Source organism: Mobula birostris, assembly GCF_030028105.1.
Source record: "Mobula birostris isolate sMobBir1 chromosome 11 unlocalized genomic scaffold, sMobBir1.hap1 SUPER_11_unloc_1, whole genome shotgun sequence".
Taxonomy (NCBI): Eukaryota; Metazoa; Chordata; class Chondrichthyes; order Myliobatiformes; family Myliobatidae; genus Mobula; species Mobula birostris.
This window is the reverse complement of record NW_027274037.1, coordinates 410,266-437,473: the sequence shown is the minus strand read 5'-3', so window position 1 is coordinate 437,473 and position 27,208 is coordinate 410,266. Positions and strand designations below refer to the sequence as shown.

Here is a 27,208-nt window from a genome sequence, read left to right as displayed (position 1 = left end):
CAGTGCATCTCTAGCCTCGCTCAGAATCACGTCCCAAACCCCAAGATCACTCAAACGTCTCATGCTTACACCTACCTACTCGGCGTCCAGCTTTGGCGCACGTCTCCACAATTGCCACATCCGTCCACGTGCCCCTGCTTCACGCACGGCACTGTGCCTCCCTCCGGCAGGCATTTCGCCGATCCGTTTCCTGTTTCACAACCAAGGCATAATCAGTACCCCTTTCCTTCCACGGCGCGCACACGCGCCCACCCACTCCACCACTGAGCCATGCCGGCCAAAAACGCACCTGCAGAGCAGTGGGGCACAGGGCCGCCGTCAGCCCGCGACACATTTCCCTCCTGCCGTGCCCTCCCTCCTGTTTCTACATCCGTGCACCCACCCCGCTGCAAAACCAGTCAGTCTGCTCAGGCGTCAGCACAGAGGCATAATGAAGGGCCTCGGCCCTTCTCCCTTTACTGCCCTCTGTACAGCTTGGCAGATCCCTCAGCACTCCGTGTGCACGTGTGTCTGTGACTCTGTGTGTGTGTGTGTGTGTGTGAGAGAGAGAGATTGAGTGAGTGAGTGAGTGAGTGAGTGAGTGAGTGAGTGAGTGAGAGAGAGAGAGACAGACCCTGCCAGATCCCTCAGCATTCCATGTGTGTTTGTGTCGGTGGGTGAGAGAGACAGAGACAGAGACAGACACAGAGAGACAGACACACACACACACACAAACACACACACACACCCACCCCCACACACCCCCGTGTGCACGTGTGTCTGTGACTCTGTGTGTGTGTGAGATTGAGTGAGAGAGAGAGACAGACCCTGCCAGATCCCTCAGCATTCCATGTGTGTTTGTGTCGGTGGGTGAGAGAGACAGAGACAGAGACAGACACAGAGAGACAGACACACACACACACACAAACACACACACACACCCACCCCCACACACCCCCGTGTGCACGTGTGTCTGTGACTCTGTGTGTGTGTGAGATTGAGTGAGTGAGAGAGAGAGACAGACCGACCCTGCCAGATCCCTCAGCATTCCATGTGTGTTTGTGTCGGTGGGTGAGAGAGACAGAGACAGACACAGAGAGACAGACAGACACACACACACACCCACCCACCCCCATCCACCCTGGTAAAAAAAGGTGGTGGGGGAGCAGGGGAGAAGACACCACTGTGTCCAATGATAGCCTGTGCAGACGCAAAGTCTACAGCTTCTGTGAGATGAAACAAACTCAAGCCACTCAACAATTGTAATTCCACACACATCAAAATAAAGGCACAGAGGTGTGAATGGCTGCACTTCAGCCTTCGGCTTGGAGAGCACACCCATTGTTTCTCCTCAGGCACACCTGTAGCTGACATCTTCCTATTCCCAAGCTTGCCAGGAGGCTTTTCTGCCCGCGGACTTTGGCCACGTCCACAAACCTCGTAACCGGTCTTGAGCGGCGCACGTGGCCTCTGCCTTTGTCGCCCGGTGCAGTCCCATCCGCTCGCTCCCTCCCGGAGAGGGCAGAGCCTCCGAAGGAGACCGTTCAGCTGGATGCGCCAGCCAGCTGGGGCACGCAAAGCCGAGAGGCGCGCTCTCTTTGCCGAGTGCAGGGACGCCCTTGAAGGGCCGAGCGGCCTGCTCCCACTCCCCCTGCAGACTTTTGTGCAGACAGGACAGCGTGACCAGCCTCCCACGACCAGGAGAGCAGTGCAAGTTGAGCCAGCCTCTGAGACCGACCTGGGAGCCAGCCGAGGAAGCCGGCAGCCTTGACGTAGGCAGTGTGCCAGTGACGTAGGCGCCCGTAGGTACGGCCCCACTCCCAGATGATTGGTGGATCACTGGCAGCTTTACATAGCCTCTGACAAGTTGCACTCAGGACGGACCAGGTAGGCAACAGCTGTCCAGCACACCCACCGATCCCAGACAACCTAGGGGAGAGCTGCCAGCGGGCCAGGGCAGCAAGGTCTTTGCCAGGCCTCCTGCTTCAATCTAAACACCAGAGGCTAGGCAGGATGTAGCCGACTCAAGAGGCCACCTGCATCGCTTCTCGGCCTTTTGGCTAAGATCAAGTGTAGTATCTGTTCTTATCAGTTTAATATCTGATACGTCCCTTATCTGGGGACCATATATTAAATTGATTTTTGGAACAGGGAGATGGAATAGGGGCTTGCTCCGTCCACTCCACGCATCGACCCGGTATTGCAGTGCCTCTGGGAACGGTGCACTCCCCTTCTGGGGAATTTCAAAGTAGCAAAGAAAAGAAAAACGACGAAAGCTCCATCAGGCGGCGGCGGCGGCACAGCAGCACAGACAAGCATGCACGCACATGGAGAGAGAGGAGAGCTGCTTGCTCTACACCTCTCCTGTGTCTGTGTCTGTCTGTCGATACAGCTCACTCACTCACTCACTCACGCAATGTGCAGACAACTCAACAACAGCACGGGCATCATATCTGGGCCGTTTGGCTAAGATCAAGTGCACATCCGGGCTGCAACCAGATCAGGTGCTGCAGGCAAGGCAGCAACTTCATGAGAGATGCCCCTTGGCATTCATTCCTGAAGCAAACTGCTCAACCGGCGCACTCATTCTGATGCCTGCTCACTCGGCTGCTGCCTGCACCAAGCACAGAAGCAGAGTGAAGTGGAGCAGGCCGAAAGACCTTTTCTGTCCCGCCACACTCGCTCCACTTCTCAGGCTCAGGCTTCTCAGCTGCTCCTTGAAGCCAACGGAGGACGCGACGGACGGACGGACGGACGGATGGACGGGCGGGCGAAGGAAGGAAGGAAGGAAGGAAGGAAGGAAGGAAGGAAGGAACGAACGATATCGAGTCACTGGCTCTGCTGCAATTTCACCAGCAGCCAGCCAGCCTGTCGGACAGGCAGGCTCGTTCAAGTGTGCCAGCAGCCAGGGCACGCGGACGGGAGGGAGGAAGGAAGGAAGGGAGGGAGGCATCCGATGGAGCCCGGCTACAGAGCAACGGGGCGCCGCCGCCGCCGGCACAACAGGGCCCGGTGCTCCTGCACCCTGCATCCTCCCCGCCTGCACCAGACTGCCAAGACTGCTGCTCTCCTGCCCAGACAGACAGACCAGCTACAAGCATCACCACCTAGCCATAGCATCAGCAAAACTCTGCCTACCTGCCCTGCCCTGGCCTGGCCTGGCCTCCTGGCCTCCTCTGATGCGTCTGCCTGCCCCAGGCCCAAAGCCCCGCCCACCGTTCAAGGTAAGGCAGAGGCACAACCCCCCACTCCACCCACTCAGACCTCCCCAATATACATCGGCAGTGCAGTGCATCTCTAGCCTCGCTCAGAATCACGTCCCAAACCCCAAGATCACTCAAACGTCTCATGCTTACACCTACCTACTCGGCGTCCAGCTTTGGCGCACGTCTCCACAATTGCCACATCCGTCCACGTGCCCCTGCTTCACGCACGGCACTGTGCCTCCCTCCGGCAGGCATTTCGCCGATCCGTTTCCTGTTTCACAACCAAGGCATAATCAGTACCCCTTTCCTTCCACGGCGCGCACACGCGCCCACCCACTCCACCACTGAGCCATGCCGGCCAAAAACGCACCTGCAGAGCAGTGGGGCACAGGGCCGCCGTCAGCCCGCGACACATTTCCCTCCTGCCGTGCCCTCCCTCCTGTTTCTACATCCGTGCACCCACCCCGCTGCAAAACCAGTCAGTCTGCTCAGGCGTCAGCACAGAGGCATAATGAAGGGCCTCGGCCCTTCTCCCTTTACTGCCCTCTGTACAGCTTGGCAGATCCCTCAGCACTCCGTGTGCACGTGTGTCTGTGACTCTGTGTGTGTGTGTGTGTGTGTGAGAGAGAGAGATTGAGTGAGTGAGTGAGTGAGTGAGTGAGTGAGTGAGTGAGTGAGAGAGAGAGAGACAGACCCTGCCAGATCCCTCAGCATTCCATGTGTGTTTGTGTCGGTGGGTGAGAGAGACAGAGACAGAGACAGACACAGAGAGACAGACACACACACACACACAAACACACACACACACCCACCCCCACACACCCCCGTGTGCACGTGTGTCTGTGACTCTGTGTGTGTGTGAGATTGAGTGAGAGAGAGAGACAGACCCTGCCAGATCCCTCAGCATTCCATGTGTGTTTGTGTCGGTGGGTGAGAGAGACAGAGACAGAGACAGACACAGAGAGACAGACACACACACACACACAAACACACACACACACCCACCCCCACACACCCCCGTGTGCACGTGTGTCTGTGACTCTGTGTGTGTGTGAGATTGAGTGAGTGAGAGAGAGAGACAGACCGACCCTGCCAGATCCCTCAGCATTCCATGTGTGTTTGTGTCGGTGGGTGAGAGAGACAGAGACAGACACAGAGAGACAGACAGACACACACACACACCCACCCACCCCCATCCACCCTGGTAAAAAAAGGTGGTGGGGGAGCAGGGGAGAAGACACCACTGTGTCCAATGATAGCCTGTGCAGACGCAAAGTCTACAGCTTCTGTGAGATGAAACAAACTCAAGCCACTCAACAATTGTAATTCCACACACATCAAAATAAAGGCACAGAGGTGTGAATGGCTGCACTTCAGCCTTCGGCTTGGAGAGCACACCCATTGTTTCTCCTCAGGCACACCTGTAGCTGACATCTTCCTATTCCCAAGCTTGCCAGGAGGCTTTTCTGCCCGCGGACTTTGGCCACGTCCACAAACCTCGTAACCGGTCTTGAGCGGCGCACGTGGCCTCTGCCTTTGTCGCCCGGTGCAGTCCCATCCGCTCGCTCCCTCCCGGAGAGGGCAGAGCCTCCGAAGGAGACCGTTCAGCTGGATGCGCCAGCCAGCTGGGGCACGCAAAGCCGAGAGGCGCGCTCTCTTTGCCGAGTGCAGGGACGCCCTTGAAGGGCCGAGCGGCCTGCTCCCACTCCCCCTGCAGACTTTTGTGCAGACAGGACAGCGTGACCAGCCTCCCACGACCAGGAGAGCAGTGCAAGTTGAGCCAGCCTCTGAGACCGACCTGGGAGCCAGCCGAGGAAGCCGGCAGCCTTGACGTAGGCAGTGTGCCAGTGACGTAGGCGCCCGTAGGTACGGCCCCACTCCCAGATGATTGGTGGATCACTGGCAGCTTTACATAGCCTCTGACAAGTTGCACTCAGGACGGACCAGGTAGGCAACAGCTGTCCAGCACACCCACCGATCCCAGACAACCTAGGGGAGAGCTGCCAGCGGGCCAGGGCAGCAAGGTCTTTGCCAGGCCTCCTGCTTCAATCTAAACACCAGAGGCTAGGCAGGATGTAGCCGACTCAAGAGGCCGCCTGCATCGCTTCTCGGCCTTTTGGCTAAGATCAAGTGTAGTATCTGTTCTTATCAGTTTAATATCTGATACGTCCCTTATCTGGGGACCATATATTAAATTGATTTTTGGAACAGGGAGATGGAATAGGGGCTTGCTCCGTCCACTCCACGCATCGACCCGGTATTGCAGTGCCTCTGGGAACGGTGCACTCCCCTTCTGGGGAATTTCAAAGTAGCAAAGAAAAGAAAAACGACGAAAGCTCCATCAGGCGGCGGCGGCGGCACAGCAGCACAGACAAGCATGCACGCACATGGAGAGAGAGGAGAGCTGCTTGCTCTACACCTCTCCTGTGTCTGTGTCTGTCTGTCGATACAGCTCACTCACTCACTCACTCACGCAATGTGCAGACAACTCAACAACAGCACGGGCATCATATCTGGGCCGTTTGGCTAAGATCAAGTGCACATCCGGGCTGCAACCAGATCAGGTGCTGCAGGCAAGGCAGCAACTTCATGAGAGATGCCCCTTGGCATTCATTCCTGAAGCAAACTGCTCAACCGGCGCACTCATTCTGATGCCTGCTCACTCGGCTGCTGCCTGCACCAAGCACAGAAGCAGAGTGAAGTGGAGCAGGCCGAAAGACCTTTTCTGTCCCGCCACACTCGCTCCACTTCTCAGGCTCAGGCTTCTCAGCTGCTCCTTGAAGCCAACGGAGGACGCGACGGACGGACGGACGGACGGATGGACGGGCGGGCGAAGGAAGGAAGGAAGGAAGGAAGGAAGGAAGGAAGGAAGGAAGGAACGAACGATATCGAGTCACTGGCTCTGCTGCAATTTCACCAGCAGCCAGCCAGCCTGTCGGACAGGCAGGCTCGTTCAAGTGTGCCAGCAGCCAGGGCACGCGGACGGGAGGGAGGAAGGGAGGGAGGCATCCGATGGAGCCCGGCTACAGAGCAACGGGGCGCCGCCGCCGCCGGCACAACAGGGCCCGGTGCTCCTGCACCCTGCATCCTCCCCGCCTGCACCAGACTGCCAAGACTGCTGCTCTCCTGCCCAGACAGACAGACCAGCTACAAGCATCACCACCTAGCCATAGCATCAGCAAAACTCTGCCTACCTGCCCTGCCCTGGCCTGGCCTGGCCTCCTGGCCTCCTCTGATGCGTCTGCCTGCCCCAGGCCCAAAGCCCCGCCCACCGTTCAAGGTAAGGCAGAGGCACAACCCCCCACTCCACCCACTCAGACCTCCCCAATATACATCGGCAGTGCAGTGCATCTCTAGCCTCGCTCAGAATCACGTCCCAAACCCCAAGATCACTCAAACGTCTCATGCTTACACCTACCTACTCGGCGTCCAGCTTTGGCGCACGTCTCCACAATTGCCACATCCGTCCACGTGCCCCTGCTTCACGCACGGCACTGTGCCTCCCTCCGGCAGGCATTTCGCCGATCCGTTTCCTGTTTCACAACCAAGGCATAATCAGTACCCCTTTCCTTCCACGGCGCGCACACGCGCCCACCCACTCCACCACTGAGCCATGCCGGCCAAAAACGCACCTGCAGAGCAGTGGGGCACAGGGCCGCCGTCAGCCCGCGACACATTTCCCTCCTGCCGTGCCCTCCCTCCTGTTTCTACATCCGTGCACCCACCCCGCTGCAAAACCAGTCAGTCTGCTCAGGCGTCAGCACAGAGGCATAATGAAGGGCCTCGGCCCTTCTCCCTTTACTGCCCTCTGTACAGCTTGGCAGATCCCTCAGCACTCCGTGTGCACGTGTGTCTGTGACTCTGTGTGTGTGTGTGTGTGTGTGAGAGAGAGAGATTGAGTGAGTGAGTGAGTGAGTGAGTGAGTGAGTGAGTGAGTGAGTGAGAGAGAGAGAGACAGACCCTGCCAGATCCCTCAGCATTCCATGTGTGTTTGTGTCGGTGGGTGAGAGAGACAGAGACAGAGACAGACACAGAGAGACAGACACACACACACACACAAACACACACACACACCCACCCCCACACACCCCCGTGTGCACGTGTGTCTGTGACTCTGTGTGTGTGTGAGATTGAGTGAGAGAGAGAGACAGACCCTGCCAGATCCCTCAGCATTCCATGTGTGTTTGTGTCGGTGGGTGAGAGAGACAGAGACAGAGACAGACACAGAGAGACAGACACACACACACACACAAACACACACACACACCCACCCCCACACACCCCCGTGTGCACGTGTGTCTGTGACTCTGTGTGTGTGTGAGATTGAGTGAGTGAGAGAGAGAGACAGACCGACCCTGCCAGATCCCTCAGCATTCCATGTGTGTTTGTGTCGGTGGGTGAGAGAGACAGAGACAGACACAGAGAGACAGACAGACACACACACACACCCACCCACCCCCATCCACCCTGGTAAAAAAAGGTGGTGGGGGAGCAGGGGAGAAGACACCACTGTGTCCAATGATAGCCTGTGCAGACGCAAAGTCTACAGCTTCTGTGAGATGAAACAAACTCAAGCCACTCAACAATTGTAATTCCACACACATCAAAATAAAGGCACAGAGGTGTGAATGGCTGCACTTCAGCCTTCGGCTTGGAGAGCACACCCATTGTTTCTCCTCAGGCACACCTGTAGCTGACATCTTCCTATTCCCAAGCTTGCCAGGAGGCTTTTCTGCCCGCGGACTTTGGCCACGTCCACAAACCTCGTAACCGGTCTTGAGCGGCGCACGTGGCCTCTGCCTTTGTCGCCCGGTGCAGTCCCATCCGCTCGCTCCCTCCCGGAGAGGGCAGAGCCTCCGAAGGAGACCGTTCAGCTGGATGCGCCAGCCAGCTGGGGCACGCAAAGCCGAGAGGCGCGCTCTCTTTGCCGAGTGCAGGGACGCCCTTGAAGGGCCGAGCGGCCTGCTCCCACTCCCCCTGCAGACTTTTGTGCAGACAGGACAGCGTGACCAGCCTCCCACGACCAGGAGAGCAGTGCAAGTTGAGCCAGCCTCTGAGACCGACCTGGGAGCCAGCCGAGGAAGCCGGCAGCCTTGACGTAGGCAGTGTGCCAGTGACGTAGGCGCCCGTAGGTACGGCCCCACTCCCAGATGATTGGTGGATCACTGGCAGCTTTACATAGCCTCTGACAAGTTGCACTCAGGACGGACCAGGTAGGCAACAGCTGTCCAGCACACCCACCGATCCCAGACAACCTAGGGGAGAGCTGCCAGCGGGCCAGGGCAGCAAGGTCTTTGCCAGGCCTCCTGCTTCAATCTAAACACCAGAGGCTAGGCAGGATGTAGCCGACTCAAGAGGCCGCCTGCATCGCTTCTCGGCCTTTTGGCTAAGATCAAGTGTAGTATCTGTTCTTATCAGTTTAATATCTGATACGTCCCTTATCTGGGGACCATATATTAAATTGATTTTTGGAACAGGGAGATGGAATAGGGGCTTGCTCCGTCCACTCCACGCATCGACCCGGTATTGCAGTGCCTCTGGGAACGGTGCACTCCCCTTCTGGGGAATTTCAAAGTAGCAAAGAAAAGAAAAACGACGAAAGCTCCATCAGGCGGCGGCGGCGGCACAGCAGCACAGACAAGCATGCACGCACATGGAGAGAGAGGAGAGCTGCTTGCTCTACACCTCTCCTGTGTCTGTGTCTGTCTGTCGATACAGCTCACTCACTCACTCACTCACGCAATGTGCAGACAACTCAACAACAGCACGGGCATCATATCTGGGCCGTTTGGCTAAGATCAAGTGCACATCCGGGCTGCAACCAGATCAGGTGCTGCAGGCAAGGCAGCAACTTCATGAGAGATGCCCCTTGGCATTCATTCCTGAAGCAAACTGCTCAACCGGCGCACTCATTCTGATGCCTGCTCACTCGGCTGCTGCCTGCACCAAGCACAGAAGCAGAGTGAAGTGGAGCAGGCCGAAAGACCTTTTCTGTCCCGCCACACTCGCTCCACTTCTCAGGCTCAGGCTTCTCAGCTGCTCCTTGAAGCCAACGGAGGACGCGACGGACGGACGGACGGACGGATGGACGGGCGGGCGAAGGAAGGAAGGAAGGAAGGAAGGAAGGAAGGAAGGAACGAACGATATCGAGTCACTGGCTCTGCTGCAATTTCACCAGCAGCCAGCCAGCCTGTCGGACAGGCAGGCTCGTTCAAGTGTGCCAGCAGCCAGGGCACGCGGACGGGAGGGAGGAAGGGAGGGAGGCATCCGATGGAGCCCGGCTACAGAGCAACGGGGCGCCGCCGCCGCCGGCACAACAGGGCCCGGTGCTCCTGCACCCTGCATCCTCCCCGCCTGCACCAGACTGCCAAGACTGCTGCTCTCCTGCCCAGACAGACAGACCAGCTACAAGCATCACCACCTAGCCATAGCATCAGCAAAACTCTGCCTACCTGCCCTGCCCTGGCCTGGCCTGGCCTCCTGGCCTCCTCTGATGCGTCTGCCTGCCCCAGGCCCAAAGCCCCGCCCACCGTTCAAGGTAAGGCAGAGGCACAACCCCCCACTCCACCCACTCAGACCTCCCCAATATACATCGGCAGTGCAGTGCATCTCTAGCCTCGCTCAGAATCACGTCCCAAACCCCAAGATCACTCAAACGTCTCATGCTTACACCTACCTACTCGGCGTCCAGCTTTGGCGCACGTCTCCACAATTGCCACATCCGTCCACGTGCCCCTGCTTCACGCACGGCACTGTGCCTCCCTCCGGCAGGCATTTCGCCGATCCGTTTCCTGTTTCACAACCAAGGCATAATCAGTACCCCTTTCCTTCCACGGCGCGCACACGCGCCCACCCACTCCACCACTGAGCCATGCCGGCCAAAAACGCACCTGCAGAGCAGTGGGGCACAGGGCCGCCGTCAGCCCGCGACACATTTCCCTCCTGCCGTGCCCTCCCTCCTGTTTCTACATCCGTGCACCCACCCCGCTGCAAAACCAGTCAGTCTGCTCAGGCGTCAGCACAGAGGCATAATGAAGGGCCTCGGCCCTTCTCCCTTTACTGCCCTCTGTACAGCTTGGCAGATCCCTCAGCACTCCGTGTGCACGTGTGTCTGTGACTCTGTGTGTGTGTGTGTGTGTGTGAGAGAGAGAGATTGAGTGAGTGAGTGAGTGAGTGAGTGAGTGAGTGAGTGAGTGAGAGAGAGAGAGACAGACCCTGCCAGATCCCTCAGCATTCCATGTGTGTTTGTGTCGGTGGGTGAGAGAGACAGAGACAGAGACAGACACAGAGAGACAGACACACACACACACACAAACACACACACACACCCACCCCCACACACCCCCGTGTGCACGTGTGTCTGTGACTCTGTGTGTGTGTGAGATTGAGTGAGAGAGAGAGACAGACCCTGCCAGATCCCTCAGCATTCCATGTGTGTTTGTGTCGGTGGGTGAGAGAGACAGAGACAGAGACAGACACAGAGAGACAGACACACACACACACACAAACACACACACACACCCACCCCCACACACCCCCGTGTGCACGTGTGTCTGTGACTCTGTGTGTGTGTGAGATTGAGTGAGTGAGAGAGAGAGACAGACCGACCCTGCCAGATCCCTCAGCATTCCATGTGTGTTTGTGTCGGTGGGTGAGAGAGACAGAGACAGACACAGAGAGACAGACAGACACACACACACACCCACCCACCCCCATCCACCCTGGTAAAAAAAGGTGGTGGGGGAGCAGGGGAGAAGACACCACTGTGTCCAATGATAGCCTGTGCAGACGCAAAGTCTACAGCTTCTGTGAGATGAAACAAACTCAAGCCACTCAACAATTGTAATTCCACACACATCAAAATAAAGGCACAGAGGTGTGAATGGCTGCACTTCAGCCTTCGGCTTGGAGAGCACACCCATTGTTTCTCCTCAGGCACACCTGTAGCTGACATCTTCCTATTCCCAAGCTTGCCAGGAGGCTTTTCTGCCCGCGGACTTTGGCCACGTCCACAAACCTCGTAACCGGTCTTGAGCGGCGCACGTGGCCTCTGCCTTTGTCGCCCGGTGCAGTCCCATCCGCTCGCTCCCTCCCGGAGAGGGCAGAGCCTCCGAAGGAGACCGTTCAGCTGGATGCGCCAGCCAGCTGGGGCACGCAAAGCCGAGAGGCGCGCTCTCTTTGCCGAGTGCAGGGACGCCCTTGAAGGGCCGAGCGGCCTGCTCCCACTCCCCCTGCAGACTTTTGTGCAGACAGGACAGCGTGACCAGCCTCCCACGACCAGGAGAGCAGTGCAAGTTGAGCCAGCCTCTGAGACCGACCTGGGAGCCAGCCGAGGAAGCCGGCAGCCTTGACGTAGGCAGTGTGCCAGTGACGTAGGCGCCCGTAGGTACGGCCCCACTCCCAGATGATTGGTGGATCACTGGCAGCTTTACATAGCCTCTGACAAGTTGCACTCAGGACGGACCAGGTAGGCAACAGCTGTCCAGCACACCCACCGATCCCAGACAACCTAGGGGAGAGCTGCCAGCGGGCCAGGGCAGCAAGGTCTTTGCCAGGCCTCCTGCTTCAATCTAAACACCAGAGGCTAGGCAGGATGTAGCCGACTCAAGAGGCCACCTGCATCGCTTCTCGGCCTTTTGGCTAAGATCAAGTGTAGTATCTGTTCTTATCAGTTTAATATCTGATACGTCCCTTATCTGGGGACCATATATTAAATTGATTTTTGGAACAGGGAGATGGAATAGGGGCTTGCTCCGTCCACTCCACGCATCGACCCGGTATTGCAGTGCCTCTGGGAACGGTGCACTCCCCTTCTGGGGAATTTCAAAGTAGCAAAGAAAAGAAAAACGACGAAAGCTCCATCAGGCGGCGGCGGCGGCACAGCAGCACAGACAAGCATGCACGCACATGGAGAGAGAGGAGAGCTGCTTGCTCTACACCTCTCCTGTGTCTGTGTCTGTCTGTCGATACAGCTCACTCACTCACTCACTCACGCAATGTGCAGACAACTCAACAACAGCACGGGCATCATATCTGGGCCGTTTGGCTAAGATCAAGTGCACATCCGGGCTGCAACCAGATCAGGTGCTGCAGGCAAGGCAGCAACTTCATGAGAGATGCCCCTTGGCATTCATTCCTGAAGCAAACTGCTCAACCGGCGCACTCATTCTGATGCCTGCTCACTCGGCTGCTGCCTGCACCAAGCACAGAAGCAGAGTGAAGTGGAGCAGGCCGAAAGACCTTTTCTGTCCCGCCACACTCGCTCCACTTCTCAGGCTCAGGCTTCTCAGCTGCTCCTTGAAGCCAACGGAGGACGCGACGGACGGACGGACGGACGGATGGACGGGCGGGCGAAGGAAGGAAGGAAGGAAGGAAGGAAGGAAGGAAGGAAGGAACGAACGATATCGAGTCACTGGCTCTGCTGCAATTTCACCAGCAGCCAGCCAGCCTGTCGGACAGGCAGGCTCGTTCAAGTGTGCCAGCAGCCAGGGCACGCGGACGGGAGGGAGGAAGGAAGGAAGGGAGGGAGGCATCCGATGGAGCCCGGCTACAGAGCAACGGGGCGCCGCCGCCGCCGGCACAACAGGGCCCGGTGCTCCTGCACCCTGCATCCTCCCCGCCTGCACCAGACTGCCAAGACTGCTGCTCTCCTGCCCAGACAGACAGACCAGCTACAAGCATCACCACCTAGCCATAGCATCAGCAAAACTCTGCCTACCTGCCCTGCCCTGGCCTGGCCTGGCCTCCTGGCCTCCTCTGATGCGTCTGCCTGCCCCAGGCCCAAAGCCCCGCCCACCGTTCAAGGTAAGGCAGAGGCACAACCCCCCACTCCACCCACTCAGACCTCCCCAATATACATCGGCAGTGCAGTGCATCTCTAGCCTCGCTCAGAATCACGTCCCAAACCCCAAGATCACTCAAACGTCTCATGCTTACACCTACCTACTCGGCGTCCAGCTTTGGCGCACGTCTCCACAATTGCCACATCCGTCCACGTGCCCCTGCTTCACGCACGGCACTGTGCCTCCCTCCGGCAGGCATTTCGCCGATCCGTTTCCTGTTTCACAACCAAGGCATAATCAGTACCCCTTTCCTTCCACGGCGCGCACACGCGCCCACCCACTCCACCACTGAGCCATGCCGGCCAAAAACGCACCTGCAGAGCAGTGGGGCACAGGGCCGCCGTCAGCCCGCGACACATTTCCCTCCTGCCGTGCCCTCCCTCCTGTTTCTACATCCGTGCACCCACCCCGCTGCAAAACCAGTCAGTCTGCTCAGGCGTCAGCACAGAGGCATAATGAAGGGCCTCGGCCCTTCTCCCTTTACTGCCCTCTGTACAGCTTGGCAGATCCCTCAGCACTCCGTGTGCACGTGTGTCTGTGACTCTGTGTGTGTGTGTGTGTGTGTGAGAGAGAGAGATTGAGTGAGTGAGTGAGTGAGTGAGTGAGTGAGTGAGTGAGTGAGAGAGAGAGAGACAGACCCTGCCAGATCCCTCAGCATTCCATGTGTGTTTGTGTCGGTGGGTGAGAGAGACAGAGACAGAGACAGACACAGAGAGACAGACACACACACACACACAAACACACACACACACCCACCCCCACACACCCCCGTGTGCACGTGTGTCTGTGACTCTGTGTGTGTGTGAGATTGAGTGAGAGAGAGAGACAGACCCTGCCAGATCCCTCAGCATTCCATGTGTGTTTGTGTCGGTGGGTGAGAGAGACAGAGACAGAGACAGACACAGAGAGACAGACACACACACACACACAAACACACACACACACCCACCCCCACACACCCCCGTGTGCACGTGTGTCTGTGACTCTGTGTGTGTGTGAGATTGAGTGAGTGAGAGAGAGAGACAGACCGACCCTGCCAGATCCCTCAGCATTCCATGTGTGTTTGTGTCGGTGGGTGAGAGAGACAGAGACAGACACAGAGAGACAGACAGACACACACACACACCCACCCACCCCCATCCACCCTGGTAAAAAAAGGTGGTGGGGGAGCAGGGGAGAAGACACCACTGTGTCCAATGATAGCCTGTGCAGACGCAAAGTCTACAGCTTCTGTGAGATGAAACAAACTCAAGCCACTCAACAATTGTAATTCCACACACATCAAAATAAAGGCACAGAGGTGTGAATGGCTGCACTTCAGCCTTCGGCTTGGAGAGCACACCCATTGTTTCTCCTCAGGCACACCTGTAGCTGACATCTTCCTATTCCCAAGCTTGCCAGGAGGCTTTTCTGCCCGCGGACTTTGGCCACGTCCACAAACCTCGTAACCGGTCTTGAGCGGCGCACGTGGCCTCTGCCTTTGTCGCCCGGTGCAGTCCCATCCGCTCGCTCCCTCCCGGAGAGGGCAGAGCCTCCGAAGGAGACCGTTCAGCTGGATGCGCCAGCCAGCTGGGGCACGCAAAGCCGAGAGGCGCGCTCTCTTTGCCGAGTGCAGGGACGCCCTTGAAGGGCCGAGCGGCCTGCTCCCACTCCCCCTGCAGACTTTTGTGCAGACAGGACAGCGTGACCAGCCTCCCACGACCAGGAGAGCAGTGCAAGTTGAGCCAGCCTCTGAGACCGACCTGGGAGCCAGCCGAGGAAGCCGGCAGCCTTGACGTAGGCAGTGTGCCAGTGACGTAGGCGCCCGTAGGTACGGCCCCACTCCCAGATGATTGGTGGATCACTGGCAGCTTTACATAGCCTCTGACAAGTTGCACTCAGGACGGACCAGGTAGGCAACAGCTGTCCAGCACACCCACCGATCCCAGACAACCTAGGGGAGAGCTGCCAGCGGGCCAGGGCAGCAAGGTCTTTGCCAGGCCTCCTGCTTCAATCTAAACACCAGAGGCTAGGCAGGATGTAGCCGACTCAAGAGGCCGCCTGCATCGCTTCTCGGCCTTTTGGCTAAGATCAAGTGTAGTATCTGTTCTTATCAGTTTAATATCTGATACGTCCCTTATCTGGGGACCATATATTAAATTGATTTTTGGAACAGGGAGATGGAATAGGGGCTTGCTCCGTCCACTCCACGCATCGACCCGGTATTGCAGTGCCTCTGGGAACGGTGCACTCCCCTTCTGGGGAATTTCAAAGTAGCAAAGAAAAGAAAAACGACGAAAGCTCCATCAGGCGGCGGCGGCGGCACAGCAGCACAGACAAGCATGCACGCACATGGAGAGAGAGGAGAGCTGCTTGCTCTACACCTCTCCTGTGTCTGTGTCTGTCTGTCGATACAGCTCACTCACTCACTCACTCACGCAATGTGCAGACAACTCAACAACAGCACGGGCATCATATCTGGGCCGTTTGGCTAAGATCAAGTGCACATCCGGGCTGCAACCAGATCAGGTGCTGCAGGCAAGGCAGCAACTTCATGAGAGATGCCCCTTGGCATTCATTCCTGAAGCAAACTGCTCAACCGGCGCACTCATTCTGATGCCTGCTCACTCGGCTGCTGCCTGCACCAAGCACAGAAGCAGAGTGAAGTGGAGCAGGCCGAAAGACCTTTTCTGTCCCGCCACACTCGCTCCACTTCTCAGGCTCAGGCTTCTCAGCTGCTCCTTGAAGCCAACGGAGGACGCGACGGACGGACGGACGGACGGATGGACGGGCGGGCGAAGGAAGGAAGGAAGGAAGGAAGGAAGGAAGGAAGGAAGGAACGAACGATATCGAGTCACTGGCTCTGCTGCAATTTCACCAGCAGCCAGCCAGCCTGTCGGACAGGCAGGCTCGTTCAAGTGTGCCAGCAGCCAGGGCACGCGGACGGGAGGGAGGAAGGAAGGAAGGGAGGGAGGCATCCGATGGAGCCCGGCTACAGAGCAACGGGGCGCCGCCGCCGCCGGCACAACAGGGCCCGGTGCTCCTGCACCCTGCATCCTCCCCGCCTGCACCAGACTGCCAAGACTGCTGCTCTCCTGCCCAGACAGACAGACCAGCTACAAGCATCACCACCTAGCCATAGCATCAGCAAAACTCTGCCTACCTGCCCTGCCCTGGCCTGGCCTGGCCTCCTGGCCTCCTCTGATGCGTCTGCCTGCCCCAGGCCCAAAGCCCCGCCCACCGTTCAAGGTAAGGCAGAGGCACAACCCCCCACTCCACCCACTCAGACCTCCCCAATATACATCGGCAGTGCAGTGCATCTCTAGCCTCGCTCAGAATCACGTCCCAAACCCCAAGATCACTCAAACGTCTCATGCTTACACCTACCTACTCGGCGTCCAGCTTTGGCGCACGTCTCCACAATTGCCACATCCGTCCACGTGCCCCTGCTTCACGCACGGCACTGTGCCTCCCTCCGGCAGGCATTTCGCCGATCCGTTTCCTGTTTCACAACCAAGGCATAATCAGTACCCCTTTCCTTCCACGGCGCGCACACGCGCCCACCCACTCCACCACTGAGCCATGCCGGCCAAAAACGCACCTGCAGAGCAGTGGGGCACAGGGCCGCCGTCAGCCCGCGACACATTTCCCTCCTGCCGTGCCCTCCCTCCTGTTTCTACATCCGTGCACCCACCCCGCTGCAAAACCAGTCAGTCTGCTCAGGCGTCAGCACAGAGGCATAATGAAGGGCCTCGGCCCTTCTCCCTTTACTGCCCTCTGTACAGCTTGGCAGATCCCTCAGCACTCCGTGTGCACGTGTGTCTGTGACTCTGTGTGTGTGTGTGTGTGTGTGAGAGAGAGAGATTGAGTGAGTGAGTGAGTGAGTGAGTGAGTGAGTGAGTGAGTGAGAGAGAGAGAGACAGACCCTGCCAGATCCCTCAGCATTCCATGTGTGTTTGTGTCGGTGGGTGAGAGAGACAGAGACAGAGACAGAGAGACAGACAGACACACACACACACACACACACACACCCACCCACCTCCACACACCCCCGTGTGCACGTGTGTCTGTGACTCTGTGTGTGTGTGAGATTGAGTGAGAGAGAGAGACAGACCCTGCCAGATCCCTCAGCATTCCATGTGTGTTTGTGTCGGTGGGTGAGAGAGACAGAGACAGAGACAGACACAGAGAGACAGACACACACACACACACAAACACACACACACACCCACCCCCACACACCCCCGTGTGCACGTGTGTCTGTGACTCTGTGTGTGTGTGAGATTGAGTGAGTGAGAGAGAGAGACAGACCGACCCTGCCAGATCCCTCAGCATTCCATGTGTGTTTGTGTCGGTGGGTGAGAGAGACAGAGACAGACACAGAGAGACAGACAGACACACACACACACCCACCCACCCCCATCCACCCTGGTAAAAAAAGGTGGTGGGGGAGCAGGGGAGAAGACACCACTGTGTCCAATGATAGCCTGTGCAGACGCAAAGTCTACAGCTTCTGTGAGATGAAACAAACTCAAGCCACTCAACAATTGTAATTCCACACACATCAAAATAAAGGCACAGAGGTGTGAATGGCTGCACTTCAGCCTTCGGCTTGGAGAGCACACCCATTGTTTCTCCTCAGGCACACCTGTAGCTGACATCTTCCTATTCCCAAGCTTGCCAGGAGGCTTTTCTGCCCGCGGACTTTGGCCACGTCCACAAACCTCGTAACCGGTCTTGAGCGGCGCACGTGGCCTCTGCCTTTGTCGCCCGGTGCAGTCCCATCCGCTCGCTCCCTCCCGGAGAGGGCAGAGCCTCCGAAGGAGACCGTTCAGCTGGATGCGCCAGCCAGCTGGGGCACGCAAAGCCGAGAGGCGCGCTCTCTTTGCCGAGTGCAGGGACGCCCTTGAAGGGCCGAGCGGCCTGCTCCCACTCCCCCTGCAGACTTTTGTGCAGACAGGACAGCGTGACCAGCCTCCCACGACCAGGAGAGCAGTGCAAGTTGAGCCAGCCTCTGAGACCGACCTGGGAGCCAGCCGAGGAAGCCGGCAGCCTTGACGTAGGCAGTGTGCCAGTGACGTAGGCGCCCGTAGGTACGGCCCCACTCCCAGATGATTGGTGGATCACTGGCAGCTTTACATAGCCTCTGACAAGTTGCACTCAGGACGGACCAGGTAGGCAACAGCTGTCCAGCACACCCACCGATCCCAGACAACCTAGGGGAGAGCTGCCAGCGGGCCAGGGCAGCAAGGTCTTTGCCAGGCCTCCTGCTTCAATCTAAACACCAGAGGCTAGGCAGGATGTAGCCGACTCAAGAGGCCGCCTGCATCGCTTCTCGGCCTTTTGGCTAAGATCAAGTGTAGTATCTGTTCTTATCAGTTTAATATCTGATACGTCCCTTATCTGGGGACCATATATTAAATTGATTTTTGGAACAGGGAGATGGAATAGGGGCTTGCTCCGTCCACTCCACGCATCGACCCGGTATTGCAGTGCCTCTGGGAACGGTGCACTCCCCTTCTGGGGAATTTCAAAGTAGCAAAGAAAAGAAAAACGACGAAAGCTCCATCAGGCGGCGGCGGCGGCACAGCAGCACAGACAAGCATGCACGCACATGGAGAGAGAGGAGAGCTGCTTGCTCTACACCTCTCCTGTGTCTGTGTCTGTCTGTCGATACAGCTCACTCACTCACTCACTCACGCAATGTGCAGACAACTCAACAACAGCACGGGCATCATATCTGGGCCGTTTGGCTAAGATCAAGTGCACATCCGGGCTGCAACCAGATCAGGTGCTGCAGGCAAGGCAGCAACTTCATGAGAGATGCCCCTTGGCATTCATTCCTGAAGCAAACTGCTCAACCGGCGCACTCATTCTGATGCCTGCTCACTCGGCTGCTGCCTGCACCAAGCACAGAAGCAGAGTGAAGTGGAGCAGGCCGAAAGACCTTTTCTGTCCCGCCACACTCGCTCCACTTCTCAGGCTCAGGCTTCTCAGCTGCTCCTTGAAGCCAACGGAGGACGCGACGGACGGACGGACGGACGGATGGACGGGCGGGCGAAGGAAGGAAGGAAGGAAGGAAGGAAGGAAGGAAGGAAGGAACGAACGATATCGAGTCACTGGCTCTGCTGCAATTTCACCAGCAGCCAGCCAGCCTGTCGGACAGGCAGGCTCGTTCAAGTGTGCCAGCAGCCAGGGCACGCGGACGGGAGGGAGGAAGGAAGGAAGGGAGGGAGGCATCCGATGGAGCCCGGCTACAGAGCAACGGGGCGCCGCCGCCGCCGGCACAACAGGGCCCGGTGCTCCTGCACCCTGCATCCTCCCCGCCTGCACCAGACTGCCAAGACTGCTGCTCTCCTGCCCAGACAGACAGACCAGCTACAAGCATCACCACCTAGCCATAGCATCAGCAAAACTCTGCCTACCTGCCCTGCCCTGGCCTGGCCTGGCCTCCTGGCCTCCTCTGATGCGTCTGCCTGCCCCAGGCCCAAAGCCCCGCCCACCGTTCAAGGTAAGGCAGAGGCACAACCCCCCACTCCACCCACTCAGACCTCCCCAATATACATCGGCAGTGCAGTGCATCTCTAGCCTCGCTCAGAATCACGTCCCAAACCCCAAGATCACTCAAACGTCTCATGCTTACACCTACCTACTCGGCGTCCAGCTTTGGCGCACGTCTCCACAATTGCCACATCCGTCCACGTGCCCCTGCTTCACGCACGGCACTGTGCCTCCCTCCGGCAGGCATTTCGCCGATCCGTTTCCTGTTTCACAACCAAGGCATAATCAGTACCCCTTTCCTTCCACGGCGCGCACACGCGCCCACCCACTCCACCACTGAGCCATGCCGGCCAAAAACGCACCTGCAGAGCAGTGGGGCACAGGGCCGCCGTCAGCCCGCGACACATTTCCCTCCTGCCGTGCCCTCCCTCCTGTTTCTACATCCGTGCACCCACCCCGCTGCAAAACCAGTCAGTCTGCTCAGGCGTCAGCACAGAGGCATAATGAAGGGCCTCGGCCCTTCTCCCTTTACTGCCCTCTGTACAGCTTGGCAGATCCCTCAGCACTCCGTGTGCACGTGTGTCTGTGACTCTGTGTGTGTGTGTGTGTGTGTGAGAGAGAGAGATTGAGTGAGTGAGTGAGTGAGTGAGTGAGTGAGTGAGTGAGTGAGAGAGAGAGAGACAGACCCTGCCAGATCCCTCAGCATTCCATGTGTGTTTGTGTCGGTGGGTGAGAGAGACAGAGACAGAGACAGAGAGACAGACAGACACACACACACACACACACACACACCCACCCACCTCCACACACCCCCGTGTGCACGTGTGTCTGTGACTCTGTGTGTGTGTGAGATTGAGTGAGAGAGAGAGACAGACCCTGCCAGATCCCTCAGCATTCCATGTGTGTTTGTGTCGGTGGGTGAGAGAGACAGAGACAGAGACAGACACAGAGAGACAGACACACACACACACACAAACACACACACACACCCACCCCCACACACCCCCGTGTGCACGTGTGTCTGTGACTCTGTGTGTGTGTGAGATTGAGTGAGTGAGAGAGAGAGACAGACCGACCCTGCCAGATCCCTCAGCATTCCATGTGTGTTTGTGTCGGTGGGTGAGAGAGACAGAGACAGACACAGAGAGACAGACAGACACACACACACACCCACCCACCCCCATCCACCCTGGTAAAAAAAGGTGGTGGGGGAGCAGGGGAGAAGACACCACTGTGTCCAATGATAGCCTGTGCAGACGCAAAGTCTACAGCTTCTGTGAGATGAAACAAACTCAAGCCACTCAACAATTGTAATTCCACACACATCAAAATAAAGGCACAGAGGTGTGAATGGCTGCACTTCAGCCTTCGGCTTGGAGAGCACACCCATTGTTTCTCCTCAGGCACACCTGTAGCTGACATCTTCCTATTCCCAAGCTTGCCAGGAGGCTTTTCTGCCCGCGGACTTTGGCCACGTCCACAAACCTCGTAACCGGTCTTGAGCGGCGCACGTGGCCTCTGCCTTTGTCGCCCGGTGCAGTCCCATCCGCTCGCTCCCTCCCGGAGAGGGCAGAGCCTCCGAAGGAGACCGTTCAGCTGGATGCGCCAGCCAGCTGGGGCACGCAAAGCCGAGAGGCGCGCTCTCTTTGCCGAGTGCAGGGACGCCCTTGAAGGGCCGAGCGGCCTGCTCCCACTCCCCCTGCAGACTTTTGTGCAGACAGGACAGCGTGACCAGCCTCCCACGACCAGGAGAGCAGTGCAAGTTGAGCCAGCCTCTGAGACCGACCTGGGAGCCAGCCGAGGAAGCCGGCAGCCTTGACGTAGGCAGTGTGCCAGTGACGTAGGCGCCCGTAGGTACGGCCCCACTCCCAGATGATTGGTGGATCACTGGCAGCTTTACATAGCCTCTGACAAGTTGCACTCAGGACGGACCAGGTAGGCAACAGCTGTCCAGCACACCCACCGATCCCAGACAACCTAGGGGAGAGCTGCCAGCGGGCCAGGGCAGCAAGGTCTTTGCCAGGCCTCCTGCTTCAATCTAAACACCAGAGGCTAGGCAGGATGTAGCCGACTCAAGAGGCCGCCTGCATCGCTTCTCGGCCTTTTGGCTAAGATCAAGTGTAGTATCTGTTCTTATCAGTTTAATATCTGATACGTCCCTTATCTGGGGACCATATATTAAATTGATTTTTGGAACAGGGAGATGGAATAGGGGCTTGCTCCGTCCACTCCACGCATCGACCCGGTATTGCAGTGCCTCTGGGAACGGTGCACTCCCCTTCTGGGGAATTTCAAAGTAGCAAAGAAAAGAAAAACGACGAAAGCTCCATCAGGCGGCGGCGGCGGCACAGCAGCACAGACAAGCATGCACGCACATGGAGAGAGAGGAGAGCTGCTTGCTCTACACCTCTCCTGTGTCTGTGTCTGTCTGTCGATACAGCTCACTCACTCACTCACTCACGCAATGTGCAGACAACTCAACAACAGCACGGGCATCATATCTGGGCCGTTTGGCTAAGATCAAGTGCACATCCGGGCTGCAACCAGATCAGGTGCTGCAGGCAAGGCAGCAACTTCATGAGAGATGCCCCTTGGCATTCATTCCTGAAGCAAACTGCTCAACCGGCGCACTCATTCTGATGCCTGCTCACTCGGCTGCTGCCTGCACCAAGCACAGAAGCAGAGTGAAGTGGAGCAGGCCGAAAGACCTTTTCTGTCCCGCCACACTCGCTCCACTTCTCAGGCTCAGGCTTCTCAGCTGCTCCTTGAAGCCAACGGAGGACGCGACGGACGGACGGACGGACGGATGGACGGGCGGGCGAAGGAAGGAAGGAAGGAAGGAAGGAAGGAAGGAAGGAAGGAACGAATGATATCGAGTCACTGGCTCTGCTGCAATTTCACCAGCAGCCAGCCAGCCTGTCGGACAGGCAGGCTCGTTCAAGTGTGCCAGCAGCCAGGGCACGCGGACGGGAGGGAGGAAGGAAGGAAGGGAGGGAGGCATCCGATGGAGCCCGGCTACAGAGCAACGGGGCGCCGCCGCCGCCGGCACAACAGGGCCCGGTGCTCCTGCACCCTGCATCCTCCCCGCCTGCACCAGACTGCCAAGACTGCTGCTCTCCTGCCCAGACAGACAGACCAGCTACAAGCATCACCACCTAGCCATAGCATCAGCAAAACTCTGCCTACCTGCCCTGCCCTGGCCTGGCCTGGCCTCCTGGCCTCCTCTGATGCGTCTGCCTGCCCCAGGCCCAAAGCCCCGCCCACCGTTCAAGGTAAGGCAGAGGCACAACCCCCCACTCCACCCACTCAGACCTCCCCAATATACATCGGCAGTGCAGTGCATCTCTAGCCTCGCTCAGAATCACGTCCCAAACCCCAAGATCACTCAAACGTCTCATGCTTACACCTACCTACTCGGCGTCCAGCTTTGGCGCACGTCTCCACAATTGCCACATCCGTCCACGTGCCCCTGCTTCACGCACGGCACTGTGCCTCCCTCCGGCAGGCATTTCGCCGATCCGTTTCCTGTTTCACAACCAAGGCATAATCAGTACCCCTTTCCTTCCACGGCGCGCACACGCGCCCACCCACTCCACCACTGAGCCATGCCGGCCAAAAACGCACCTGCAGAGCAGTGGGGCACAGGGCCGCCGTCAGCCCGCGACACATTTCCCTCCTGCCGTGCCCTCCCTCCTGTTTCTACATCCGTGCACCCACCCCGCTGCAAAACCAGTCAGTCTGCTCAGGCGTCAGCACAGAGGCATAATGAAGGGCCTCGGCCCTTCTCCCTTTACTGCCCTCTGTACAGCTTGGCAGATCCCTCAGCACTCCGTGTGCACGTGTGTCTGTGACTCTGTGTGTGTGTGTGTGTGTGTGAGAGAGAGAGATTGAGTGAGTGAGTGAGTGAGTGAGTGAGTGAGTGAGTGAGTGAGAGAGAGAGAGACAGACCCTGCCAGATCCCTCAGCATTCCATGTGTGTTTGTGTCGGTGGGTGAGAGAGACAGAGACAGAGACAGAGAGACAGACAGACACACACACACACACACACACACACACCCACCCACCTCCACACACCCCCGTGTGCACGTGTGTCTGTGACTCTGTGTGTGTGTGAGATTGAGTGAGAGAGAGAGACAGACCCTGCCAGATCCCTCAGCATTCCATGTGTGTTTGTGTCGGTGGGTGAGAGAGACAGAGACAGAGACAGACACAGAGAGACAGACACACACACACACACAAACACACACACACACCCACCCCCACACACCCCCGTGTGCACGTGTGTCTGTGACTCTGTGTGTGTGTGAGATTGAGTGAGTGAGAGAGAGAGACAGACCGACCCTGCCAGATCCCTCAGCATTCCATGTGTGTTTGTGTCGGTGGGTGAGAGAGACAGAGACAGACACAGAGAGACAGACAGACACACACACACACCCACCCACCCCCATCCACCCTGGTAAAAAAAGGTGGTGGGGGAGCAGGGGAGAAGACACCACTGTGTCCAATGATAGCCTGTGCAGACGCAAAGTCTACAGCTTCTGTGAGATGAAACAAACTCAAGCCACTCAACAATTGTAATTCCACACACATCAAAATAAAGGCACAGAGGTGTGAATGGCTGCACTTCAGCCTTCGGCTTGGAGAGCACACCCATTGTTTCTCCTCAGGCACACCTGTAGCTGACATCTTCCTATTCCCAAGCTTGCCAGGAGGCTTTTCTGCCCGCGGACTTTGGCCACGTCCACAAACCTCGTAACCGGTCTTGAGCGGCGCACGTGGCCTCTGCCTTTGTCGCCCGGTGCAGTCCCATCCGCTCGCTCCCTCCCGGAGAGGGCAGAGCCTCCGAAGGAGACCGTTCAGCTGGATGCGCCAGCCAGCTGGGGCACGCAAAGCCGAGAGGCGCGCTCTCTTTGCCGAGTGCAGGGACGCCCTTGAAGGGCCGAGCGGCCTGCTCCCACTCCCCCTGCAGACTTTTGTGCAGACAGGACAGCGTGACCAGCCTCCCACGACCAGGAGAGCAGTGCAAGTTGAGCCAGCCTCTGAGACCGACCTGGGAGCCAGCCGAGGAAGCCGGCAGCCTTGACGTAGGCAGTGTGCCAGTGACGTAGGCGCCCGTAGGTACGGCCCCACTCCCAGATGATTGGTGGATCACTGGCAGCTTTACATAGCCTCTGACAAGTTGCACTCAGGACGGACCAGGTAGGCAACAGCTGTCCAGCACACCCACCGATCCCAGACAACCTAGGGGAGAGCTGCCAGCGGGCCAGGGCAGCAAGGTCTTTGCCAGGCCTCCTGCTTCAATCTAAACACCAGAGGCTAGGCAGGATGTAGCCGACTCAAGAGGCCGCCTGCATCGCTTCTCGGCCTTTTGGCTAAGATCAAGTGTAGTATCTGTTCTTATCAGTTTAATATCTGATACGTCCCTTATCTGGGGACCATATATTAAATTGATTTTTGGAACAGGGAGATGGAATAGGGGCTTGCTCCGTCCACTCCACGCATCGACCCGGTATTGCAGTGCCTCTGGGAACGGTGCACTCCCCTTCTGGGGAATTTCAAAGTAGCAAAGAAAAGAAAAACGACGAAAGCTCCATCAGGCGGCGGCGGCGGCACAGCAGCACAGACAAGCATGCACGCACATGGAGAGAGAGGAGAGCTGCTTGCTCTACACCTCTCCTGTGTCTGTGTCTGTCTGTCGATACAGCTCACTCACTCACTCACTCACGCAATGTGCAGACAACTCAACAACAGCACGGGCATCATATCTGGGCCGTTTGGCTAAGATCAAGTGCACATCCGGGCTGCAACCAGATCAGGTGCTGCAGGCAAGGCAGCAACTTCATGAGAGATGCCCCTTGGCATTCATTCCTGAAGCAAACTGCTCAACCGGCGCACTCATTCTGATGCCTGCTCACTCGGCTGCTGCCTGCACCAAGCACAGAAGCAGAGTGAAGTGGAGCAGGCCGAAAGACCTTTTCTGTCCCGCCACACTCGCTCCACTTCTCAGGCTCAGGCTTCTCAGCTGCTCCTTGAAGCCAACGGAGGACGCGACGGACGGACGGACGGACGGATGGACGGGCGGGCGAAGGAAGGAAGGAAGGAAGGAAGGAAGGAAGGAAGGAAGGAACGAACGATATCGAGTCACTGGCTCTGCTGCAATTTCACCAGCAGCCAGCCAGCCTGTCGGACAGGCAGGCTCGTTCAAGTGTGCCAGCAGCCAGGGCACGCGGACGGGAGGGAGGAAGGAAGGAAGGGAGGGAGGCATCCGATGGAGCCCGGCTACAGAGCAACGGGGCGCCGCCGCCGCCGGCACAACAGGGCCCGGTGCTCCTGCACCCTGCATCCTCCCCGCCTGCACCAGACTGCCAAGACTGCTGCTCTCCTGCCCAGACAGACAGACCAGCTACAAGCATCACCACCTAGCCATAGCATCAGCAAAACTCTGCCTACCTGCCCTGCCCTGGCCTGGCCTGGCCTCCTGGCCTCCTCTGATGCGTCTGCCTGCCCCAGGCCCAAAGCCCCGCCCACCGTTCAAGGTAAGGCAGAGGCACAACCCCCCACTCCACCCACTCAGACCTCCCCAATATACATCGGCAGTGCAGTGCATCTCTAGCCTCGCTCAGAATCACGTCCCAAACCCCAAGATCACTCAAACGTCTCATGCTTACACCTACCTACTCGGCGTCCAGCTTTGGCGCACGTCTCCACAATTGCCACATCCGTCCACGTGCCCCTGCTTCACGCACGGCACTGTGCCTCCCTCCGGCAGGCATTTCGCCGATCCGTTTCCTGTTTCACAACCAAGGCATAATCAGTACCCCTTTCCTTCCACGGCGCGCACACGCGCCCACCCACTCCACCACTGAGCCATGCCGGCCAAAAACGCACCTGCAGAGCAGTGGGGCACAGGGCCGCCGTCAGCCCGCGACACATTTCCCTCCTGCCGTGCCCTCCCTCCTGTTTCTACATCCGTGCACCCACCCCGCTGCAAAACCAGTCAGTCTGCTCAGGCGTCAGCACAGAGGCATAATGAAGGGCCTCGGCCCTTCTCCCTTTACTGCCCTCTGTACAGCTTGGCAGATCCCTCAGCACTCCGTGTGCACGTGTGTCTGTGACTCTGTGTGTGTGTGTGTGTGTGTGAGAGAGAGAGATTGAGTGAGTGAGTGAGTGAGTGAGTGAGTGAGTGAGTGAGTGAGAGAGAGAGAGACAGACCCTGCCAGATCCCTCAGCATTCCATGTGTGTTTGTGTCGGTGGGTGAGAGAGACAGAGACAGAGACAGAGAGACAGACAGACACACACACACACACACACACACACCCACCCACCTCCACACACCCCCGTGTGCACGTGTGTCTGTGACTCTGTGTGTGTGTGAGATTGAGTGAGAGAGAGAGACAGACCCTGCCAGATCCCTCAGCATTCCATGTGTGTTTGTGTCGGTGGGTGAGAGAGACAGAGACAGAGACAGACACAGAGAGACAGACACACACACACACACAAACACACACACACACCCACCCCCACACACCCCCGTGTGCACGTGTGTCTGTGACTCTGTGTGTGTGTGAGATTGAGTGAGTGAGAGAGAGAGACAGACCGACCCTGCCAGATCCCTCAGCATTCCATGTGTGTTTGTGTCGGTGGGTGAGAGAGACAGAGACAGACACAGAGAGACAGACAGACACACACACACACCCACC

General features: G+C 57.9%; 8 non-coding genes across 8 annotated transcripts; all 8 read left to right on the top strand.

Annotated features, from left to right (window-relative positions):
* Positions 1-2,019: 2,019 nt before the first annotated feature.
* LOC140192059 (U2 spliceosomal RNA) lies at positions 2,020-2,210 on the top strand. Its single transcript, XR_011884036.1, has one exon. It is a non-coding gene; the product is annotated as a U2 spliceosomal RNA (small nuclear RNA).
* A 3,075-nt stretch (positions 2,211-5,285) lies between these two features.
* Positions 5,286-5,476, top strand: LOC140192058 (U2 spliceosomal RNA). The gene has a single exon (XR_011884035.1). It is a non-coding gene; the product is annotated as a U2 spliceosomal RNA (small nuclear RNA).
* A 3,075-nt stretch (positions 5,477-8,551) lies between these two features.
* LOC140192057 (U2 spliceosomal RNA) lies at positions 8,552-8,742 on the top strand. Its single transcript, XR_011884034.1, has one exon. It is a non-coding gene; the product is annotated as a U2 spliceosomal RNA (small nuclear RNA).
* Positions 8,743-11,805: 3,063 nt separating this feature from the next.
* Positions 11,806-11,996, top strand: LOC140192055 (U2 spliceosomal RNA). The gene has a single exon (XR_011884032.1). It is a non-coding gene; the product is annotated as a U2 spliceosomal RNA (small nuclear RNA).
* A 3,075-nt stretch (positions 11,997-15,071) lies between these two features.
* Positions 15,072-15,262, top strand: LOC140192054 (U2 spliceosomal RNA). Its single transcript, XR_011884031.1, has one exon. It is a non-coding gene; the product is annotated as a U2 spliceosomal RNA (small nuclear RNA).
* Positions 15,263-18,333: 3,071 nt separating this feature from the next.
* On the top strand, positions 18,334-18,524 carry LOC140192053 (U2 spliceosomal RNA). The gene has a single exon (XR_011884030.1). It is a non-coding gene; the product is annotated as a U2 spliceosomal RNA (small nuclear RNA).
* Positions 18,525-21,595: 3,071 nt separating this feature from the next.
* Positions 21,596-21,786, top strand: LOC140192052 (U2 spliceosomal RNA). The gene has a single exon (XR_011884029.1). It is a non-coding gene; the product is annotated as a U2 spliceosomal RNA (small nuclear RNA).
* A 3,073-nt stretch (positions 21,787-24,859) lies between these two features.
* Positions 24,860-25,050, top strand: LOC140192051 (U2 spliceosomal RNA). Its single transcript, XR_011884028.1, has one exon. It is a non-coding gene; the product is annotated as a U2 spliceosomal RNA (small nuclear RNA).
* The last annotated feature ends 2,158 nt before the right edge of the window (positions 25,051-27,208 follow it).